Source organism: Prionailurus viverrinus, chromosome B1 (genome assembly GCF_022837055.1).
Source record: "Prionailurus viverrinus isolate Anna chromosome B1, UM_Priviv_1.0, whole genome shotgun sequence".
NCBI classification, from domain to species: domain Eukaryota; kingdom Metazoa; phylum Chordata; class Mammalia; order Carnivora; family Felidae; genus Prionailurus; species Prionailurus viverrinus.
Genome location: NC_062564.1, coordinates 137709888 through 137718996, shown reverse-complemented (window position 1 = coordinate 137718996; position 9109 = coordinate 137709888). Strand labels below are relative to the sequence as shown.

At 40.8% G+C, this 9109-nt stretch overlaps 2 non-coding genes and 1 pseudogene across 2 annotated transcripts; 2 read left to right on the top strand and 1 right to left on the bottom strand.

Moving 5' to 3' along the window:
• The first annotated feature begins 2406 nt into the window (after window positions 1-2406).
• On the top strand, window positions 2407-2513 carry LOC125164988 (U6 spliceosomal RNA). Its single transcript, XR_007151897.1, has one exon. It is a non-coding gene; the product is annotated as a U6 spliceosomal RNA (small nuclear RNA).
• Window positions 2514-4266: 1753 nt separating this feature from the next.
• LOC125164663 (vascular endothelial zinc finger 1-like) lies at window positions 4267-5685 on the top strand (annotated as a pseudogene).
• A 2294-nt stretch (window positions 5686-7979) lies between these two features.
• Window positions 7980-8168, bottom strand: LOC125165102 (U2 spliceosomal RNA). The gene has a single exon (XR_007151986.1). It is a non-coding gene; the product is annotated as a U2 spliceosomal RNA (small nuclear RNA).
• Window positions 8169-9109: the final 941 nt, after the last annotated feature.

Genomic DNA, 9109 nt, shown 5'->3' with positions numbered 1-9109 from the left:
AAAAAAATTTTTCTAAAGAGTGTTTATACATTAAAGATATTAAGTTTTGTCTGTCAAATATTGAAAGTGTTTTCTTCTCAGATGGTTTTTAATTTTTAATTTTAATACAGAAAATTGAAAGCTTTGTATTTAAAACTTCCATTCATGTCTTTAATCTTTCTAAGGCATCATGTTTAGGAACACCTCCCTAAGTTATGATAAAAAAACATTACTTGGAATTAGAGGCAATTATTAGTTATGACTAATCACTAATGCCATTGGCTGCATGGAACCATAATAGAGATCATTTACCAAAAGTTTAAACACTAGATTCACACAAACAATAGTATTGTTTTTAAAAGACTTTAGGGGCGCCTGGGTGGCGCAGTCGGTTAAGCGTCCGACTTCAGCCAGGTTACGATCTCGCGGTCCGTGAGTTCGAGCCCCGCATCGGGCTCTGGGCTGATGGCTCAGAGCCTGGAGCCTGTTTCCAATTCTGTGTCTCCCTCTCTCTCTGACCCTCCCCCGTTCATGCTCTGTCTCTCTCTCTGTCCCCAAAATAAATAAACGTTAAAAAAAAATAAAAAAAAATAAAAAAAAAATAAAAGACTTTAAAAAATGATAATTGTTGCCTTTCTTCACTAATTTTTTTTGGGGGGTGCCAGATAGTAAAGATGGGCTCAAAGAATGATGGAAACATGTCACCTTGGCCTAAGAGTCAGGTAGAAAAGGGTGATACTAACCAAATCTGAGGCAATTTGAGTATTAAAATAACAATAATAATGGATTATGTCCCGTTAAATAAAGTAAGAATATTTGAGTTCATACTGATGTAAATGAATGAATGAATAAATAATTAGGGTTAAGAGGAAGCTCTTACTTTCAGTAAAATATCAACTAATAAATGTAGAAGAAATTATGAAATTAGAAAATCTCTTTTGGGAACTCTCCTCCTCCTCCTCCTCATCATCATCAATACAGGCAACAGGGGGGCCTGACTGGCTCAGTTGCTTAAGCCTCGGTCTCTTGATTTCTGCTCATGCCATGATCTCAGGGTAGTGAGATGAGGCCCCCTGTTGGGTTCTGCTCTGGGTGTGGAGCCTGTTTAAGATTCTCTCTCTCCCTCTCCCTTTGCCCCTCCCCTGCTCACATGCTCTTTCTCTCTCTCAAAAAAAAAAAAAAAAAAGCAATTACTGGCAACTGATACCACCACTGGGCAATGTTTGAGTAACAGGCTATTAATGTAGTCTCCAAGTATCTTCCCTAAAGATTTTTATGAATGGCTGGAGGAAATATACCTCCACAAACATCACCTTAACCAAAAAATGAAAGTTAACATCACCAATAAAGAGACAAATCAAGATCAGATGCCTCATGACATGATGCTCCGAGAAGAGAACATCCTGTCTGTGATATTCTTGCCAAAAGTGCATAATCTTTATTTTACCATGAGGAAACTTCAGACAAACTCAAATTGAAGAACATTTTATAAAATAACTGACCTGTACTCTTGATAAATGTCAAAGGCATGGAACACAAAGTGTGAGAAACTGTTCTAGGTTAAAGAAAACTTAAAAAACAGGACAACTAAATGCTGTAAGAAATAACCCACAATGACAGGGACAAATTGGTTTAAACAATATTGAACTGTTGTTGAAAAATACTTTTACCTGATTTTTCTTTGCTTTTTTCCATCATTAGCATATGATAACTCAGGAAAACCTGAAAAATAGAGCAACTTTGGAATCTCCACTTTTTAAAAAAATTTTTTTAACATTTATTTATTTTATTTATTTTTTTTTTAATTTTTTTTCAACGTTTATTTATTTTTGGGACAGAGAGAGACAGAGCATGAACGGGGGAGGGGCAGAGAGAGAGGGAGACACAGAATCTGAAGCAGGCTCCAGGCTCTGAGCTGTCAGCACAGAGCCTGACGTGGGGCTCGAACTCTCAACCACGAGATCATGACCTGAGCCAAAGTCAGACACTCATCTGACTGAGCCACCCAGGCGCCCCGATGTATATTTTAATAATAATATTATATTGATGTATATTTTTGAAATGGGGGAATTCATCTACACATTGGTCTATGAAGTAATCAACGGTAACATTACAGTTTTTCTTCTAGGGAAATAAACCCGTAATGAGGTATAGTCTCATTCTATGTTTGGAATTCCTGTGAAAACTAGTAGGTATCTTACTTGATAAGAGAAAAAGATTTATGCCCTCTGCACTATAACAATTTCGTGAATAATATAGCATATTGACCTAGTAGTTCAATACCAGAATATAGAAGATAACAGTATAAGAAAAGCAGTTCAGCTGCTCCATTAGAATCATGTTAGTTAGAGACTTGATGCTTCAGAGGGATGTACTTGCTTACTGAAATTGGGATCCAATAATATTCATCTCTATTAAATAGTTGTAGGGCTCACTCCGGCAGCACATATACTAAAATTGGAATGATACAGAGAAGATTAGCATGCCCTCTGCGCAAGGATAACACGCAAATTCGAGAAGCGTTCCATATTTTTGAGATCTTTATGTAAAAGAAAAACCTATAACTTATTTTTGGAAAGCTAGATGAACAATCTTTTGGAATACTTGTGTTAATTCTTTTCCTGGATAAAACACATGCCAAGCATTTATTGATCAACTCGTTAATTAGGTTTTCTATTATTTAATTTTTTCCAGCAATTAAAATCTTTTTTTCCACCTGCTGGAGAAGTGTGAAAGCTAATATTTGATCCTGGGCTTGGCGATGTGCCCAGTGAAAATTGTTGGAAAAATAATATAGAACCCATGATAGCTGAATGGGTAAAGAGACTATTTCAGTCTTTTCTATGGAAAGGTATGAATAGACTCACTCAGCTTCAGTCTTGAGTAGATTTTCCTGGAGAAATGAGAGTGTTAAATTCTCTCATTTTTTTTTCCTAGAGCATACTATTGAATTTATATTTTAAAACAATTTAATACCTGCTTGCTTTACAGATAACCTGGTAGAAAGCAAAAGCCACAGCTGTTAAGATGTTTGATGGATTCTCCTAACAAGACATTCAAGGTATGACTCACTGATGCTAATTTGTTTCAGTACAATTTTTTGTGCCCTCTGGCACTGGAGATTTCACGTTGCTACATCCTACCACCCTGGGTGATGAAATAGCATTTCTGTTCTGTTTTTCGCCAACCCCAGAAAAAGGAAAGCTTGCGCAGGATTAAAAAAGCCTTAAAGGGGCGCCTGGGTGGCTCGGTCGGTTAAGCGTCCGACTTCAGCCAGGTCACGATTTCGCGGTCCGTGAGTTCGAACCCCGCGTTGGGCTCTGGACTGATGGCCCAGAGCCTGGAGCCTGCTTCTGATTCTGTGTCTCCCTCTCTCTCTGCCCCTCCCCCGTTCATGCTCTGTCTCTCTCTGTCCCAAAAATAAATAAACGTTGGAAAAAAAAATAAATAAATAAATAAACGTTAAAAAAAATTAAAAAAAAAAAAAGCCTTAAAGTTGAAAAAGATGTGGGGGGGGGGGCACCTGGGTGGCTCAGTTGGTTAAGCATCTGATTCTACCTTTCGGCTCAGGTCACGAGTCATGAGTTCAAGCCCCACGTTGGGCTCCACGCTGACAGTGCAGAGCCTGCTTGAGATCGTCTCTCTCCCTCTCTCTCTGCCCCTCCTCTGCTCACTCTCTCTGTCCCTCTCAAAAATGAATAAATAAACTTAAAAAAAAAGTTGAAAGAGATGGGAGATAAAATTAAAGCTTTAGTTTGATGATACTAGTCAAAAGTCTACCCAGAAGTTCTTTTTTTTTTTTTTTAATCACTTAACTGAAGGCAGGCGATGGTTGTTATTTTACTCCGTCTCTTCCTCAGAGAACAAGTTGGGGAAACCCAGTTCCCCTGTTAGAAGACTTCATGTAATGGGGCGCCTGGGTGGCTCAGTCGGTTAAATGTCCTACCTGGGCTGAGCTCATGATCTCACGGTTCGTGAGTTCGAGCCCCACATCGGGCTCGTGCCTCTCGGCACAGAGCCCGCTTCAGATCCTCTGTCCCTCTTCCGCTCTTGCTCTCTCTCTCTCTCAAAAATAAACATTTAAAAAAATTCTATATAAAAAAAAGAAGGCTTCATGTAGAAATGTGGGGATCCTAAGAATCCTGAGAAAGTGATTCCTGTGGTGGTCGAGGCATTCTACAGCATTTCACTCAAGAAGCAGAGACCTGGTGTAACCTGTGCGTGAGAGTGAGCTTCAGCAATTCTGTAAAAATACTTTATGCTGCCACAGACATCTGAAATTGTAAAATGGCAGCCCATGAAGCCTCCCATCGCCACGAGCAGGCAGCACAGAACGGCTTGCTGCCCCTCCAGAGCCCTGCTGCAGAGCCCCCTGATCAGAAACCATTGCTTCCAATCTCCATAACTCAGAAACCTCAAGTGGCACCAGAAACATGAAAGGATGCCATCAGGATTAAAAAAGAAACATCCCAAACTTCATTTGTGTGCACTGACAGCAGTAAAGCTTTCAGGGACAGCTATCATCCGAGGCACCATGAGTCCTGCCACACAGGGATGAAGCTGGTGTCCCGGTCAAAGAAAACTCCCACTACATGGTTCCCCTCATCTCCACCATCACCGGGGACAGCAGCAGAACTTCGTTGGTCTCTACCATTGCTGGCATCCTATCAACAGTCACTGTGTCTTCCTCGGGCACCAACCCCAGCGGCAGTGCCAGGAGCACAGCTATGGCCGTGGCCCCGGCCGTCAAGAAACCCAGTAAGCCTGTCAAGAACCATGCCTGCCAGATGTGTGGGAAGGCCTTCCGGGATGTGTACCACCTCAACCGGCGCAGGCTCTCCCATTCGGACCAAAAGCCCTTCGAGTGTCCTGTTTGCAATCAGCGCTTCAAGAGAAAGGGCCGATGACTTCTCATGTGAGGTCTCATGAAGGAGGCAGCACCAAACCCCATACTGGCAGTGTCTGTGGGAAAGGCTTCTCGAGACGTGTCCTGTTGCCTTGGCCACCAAAGACAGACTGCGGACACACACGGGAGCCACGAAGGCAAGGTACGGTGTGACGTCTGTGGGAGTGCAGCATACATCACCAGCCACTTAAAGACACACGAGCAGAGCCAAGGTATCAGCTGTAATACATGTGAACAAGGCATCAGTAGAACATGCATGCATGAGTGGAGACCGGCAGCCAGAAGCAGCAGCAGTGGCAACAACATGTGATAGCTGACTGGGGAAGCAGGTGGGGACACTGAAACTGGGGGAAGAAGCTGTCAAAGCAAGCAAGCAAGAAGCTGCCAACCCGTGCCTGACCTCCGTGGCTGCTATGACACCTGTGACTCTCACTGCTCCATTCAGTGTAATGTCCTGCGTGTCATCTGGGGCGATGTCAAACCCGATCACAGTGGCAGCAGCGAGCATGAAGCATCCAGTAAATGTTTCAAGTGCAGTTACCATAACCAGCCCAACGAACAGAGGGCACCCTGTAACTATAACCAGCCCATTATCCATGACCTCTCCTTTAACATTCACTACCCCAGTCAACCTTCTCACCTCTGTCACTGCTCCAGTGAATACAGCCCACCCTGTCACGGTCATGTCTCCAGTGAACCTGCCAACACCTGTGACGTTAGCTGGCCCTCTCAATATAGTAGTGAGGCCCGTAGAGGGCATGCTTTTCTTACCCCAAGCCTTACCCACATCACCACCTTGATAGCGTTATAAAATTAAAAAAAAAGGGGTTAAAGTAAATATTTACCAGCAACTTACTTTTAATTTATTAAAGCAAAGAGTAAACTATGGGGACACCTGGGTGGCTCAGTCGGTTAAGGGTCTGACTTCAGCTCAGGTCATGATCTCACGGTTCCTGAGTTCAAACTCTGCGTTGGGCTCTGTGCTGACAGCTCAGAGCCTGGAGCCTGCTTTGGATTCTGTGTCTCTCGCTCTCTGCCCCTCCCCTGCTTGTGCTCTGTCTCTCTCTCTCAAAAATAAATAAACATTAAAAAATTTTAAAAAAGTAAACCATGAAATGGGGATATTTCATTACATTAGTTAATAATAGTGTAGCAGCATTTTTCTCCAACTTGGCTGGGATTATTCAAAGTAGGGTGTGTATGTAATTTATCACTGGACCACTTTAGTTTAATCAGAAATTCCTTTTAGCTGACAGCATTGCTTAAACAGGATAGTAGCTGGCAAGATGAAATGCCAGAATTAAAACCAATCATAAAAAAGCAAAACCCATTTCAAAATTAAAAAAAAAAAGCATTACTGTTTCTAATCCCAAGAAATCATTTTATTCTAAACACTGCAGAACTCTTCTCCCCATACAAGGTGGATGGCTGGATGGCTGATTTTAACCTGAAGTCCTAAATCCACAAATTTAGAATTTGTGAGAGCTAGTGTAGAATTGTCTGTGTTTATTGTTTTTATGAGTAAATACATGCATTGTCATAATAAAATGCATTTCGGAGAATATGCATTTTACCTTTGAGAATATGTTAATTTCAGGCAGCGTTCTTTATGGGAAAGGTGATACCAGCTCTGATATGCAAAGCATATAATAATTTATGATTCTATTTTCAACATATAATAGAGATCGTGACCTGATATTTGGAGATGTAAATATCACTCAGCATATTAATCCTGATAGAACATAGCATTGTAGTTGACTTAAAAAAAAACAACAACAACCAAAATATACAAATTTTGTTTTGGTAAGAAAAGGCCTCAGCTGACAGTGGATAAGTCAAGTGTGTGAACAGGCAGACCCCTAACAAACAGAGGTCATGGGACTCTTATTCAGGGGCCAAGAAGTACTTTAGAACAGCCAAAATATATTGCTTTAAATTGGAAGATGCTGGAGGCACCAGGATGTGATATGCCCCTCCCCTCTCTTTCCCAATCAGAACCTGTTGATGCTATGATAGGGAAAGATGTGTTAGTTGCTCACTGGAGTTTATGTCTTATATTAAATTGTATACAGTTTGTATTCTAACCACCAGCTAGGACTAGGTAGTATGCCCCTTCAGAACAAGCAGAATGTATCTTTTTTTTTTTTTTATTTCTCCTTCCATTTCTTTTTTTTTTTTTTTTTAATTTTTTTTTTCAACGTTTATTTATTTTTGGGACAGAGAGAGACAGAGCATGAACGGGGGAGGGGCAGAGAGAGAAGGAGACACAGAATCGGAAACAGGCTCCAGGCTCTGAGCCATCAGCCCAGAGCCTGACGCGGGGCTCGAACTCACAGACCGCGAGATCGTGACCTGGCTGAAGTCGGACGCTTAACCGACTGCGCCACCCAGGCGCCCCTCTCCTTCCATTTCTTAATCAAGTATTGTGCAGATTTGTTCAACTTTGTAAACATGGACATCACTTTTTTTTCTTTGAAAAAACACTTGTATCAGCTTGGTGGTGTTTTCAGGGAGGCATTTATCTGTACTCCCTGTAGGAACCCAGGAATGATTCTGCACGTTAAGACATGTGCTTTTTATTTCTTAGCAGGATGTTTTATCTCTGTATGTAAAGTAGAAACCAAAAGTTAGGGAAACAGATACTCTTTACACCATTAAGCCACACATTAATGTTTTTAAAGCATTGTGTTAAAAAAAAAAAGTTCCTAAAACCAAGATGCTGTGATTTTTTTTAAGTTACAATATGTTTTTGGGGTTCCCCCCCCTTTTTAATCTTGCTGTTAAAGGAAATGGAATTTAGTTGTATTAATCTTGCAGAATGTTGGCAGGACTGACTATCAAATTGGATGACTTCAGTTTATACCCCACTGTGTCAGTTCAAGCATCAAACACCTTACATCTGAGGCAGACTTCCTACATCATGGACAGATATCTGTGTGTCATTATACAAAACAGTTTGAGGGGGTTGAACTACATAGTAAAAAATAAAATAGTACTTAGTGTAAAATAACTTTATAAATTATCTTTTATACTTTAGGACATTAAGTTGTACAACTTCTGTACATATAAAAGCTTAGGAACATTCTGTTTAGCAGGAAGGCAACACATTCCTACACTTTTAATGTATATGTTTTGTTATAATGTCCATGTAAACATGCCCTCTGTTTGTGCCTCTTAGTGTGTCTCAATAAACAAAATGTAGAGAAAAAATAGTTGCAACATTTTATTAAACCTGTGAGAACAGATACTACACTTGATCTAAGCCAAAAGGCCGAGAAGCAATAGTTGTGGCATTTAAAAGAGGTTGGTTAATGCAAACTCAAATCATTTCAAGGAAAAACGATGCTTTTTTTTTTACCTCTTTATTCGCATTTTTATATATCTATTTTTCCCATAAAAAGTATCATAACAAAAAAAAGGATCATAACAAGAATATAGAAAGCAATGATTGCAATTATGACGAGGGCCAAATTTTGAATAAATATGCCTGAAAATAAATGAGTATCATAAAGGAAGATACAAGTTTATCTTTTTTAAAAAAGTTTATTTTGAGAGAGAGAGAGAGAGACAGAAAGAGAGAGAGAAAGGGAGACAGAATGATCAGGGGAAGGGCAAGAGAGAAGGAGAGAGAGAGAATCCCAAGCAGGCTCACTCTGTCAATGTGGAGCCCAATGTGGGGCTCAAACTCATGAACTGTAAGATCATGACCTGAGCTAAAACCAAGAGTCAGATGCTTAACTGACTGAGCCACCCAGGTACCTAAGATAATATAAATTATCTTAACAGCCTATCACCAATTATAGTTTCTTCAAAGGAAATTGAGTGTGTATGGCCATGGATATGCTCCACTCAAGTCTTCCAGGGAACCTACTGGGGGACACAGTTGTCTGAAAACCTTCACCTGCAGCTTCTATGAGAGCTGTGGCCACCTCCCCCCCTGGCTGCTCCTAGACAGTCAGTGCACATGATGGAGGTACTAATGAAGGCCCATCCTTATGAGAAACCACATTCCTTTAGCAGGGGACTTGCTCAAAGAGTCTCCATCAGCCTGGTGGAGATTTTTTTTAGCTTGCCTTGTAGTCTGAGACTCCTCTACAACTCTCCTTCCTTCCCTTTATCCTTTTCCAGGTGTCAGACATGCATGACATTGTGAAGCCTCTCCCTCCTTACTCACCTGTCTTTCCCCTATCATTCACAGATATTTTCCCCAATATGGCTCTTGAA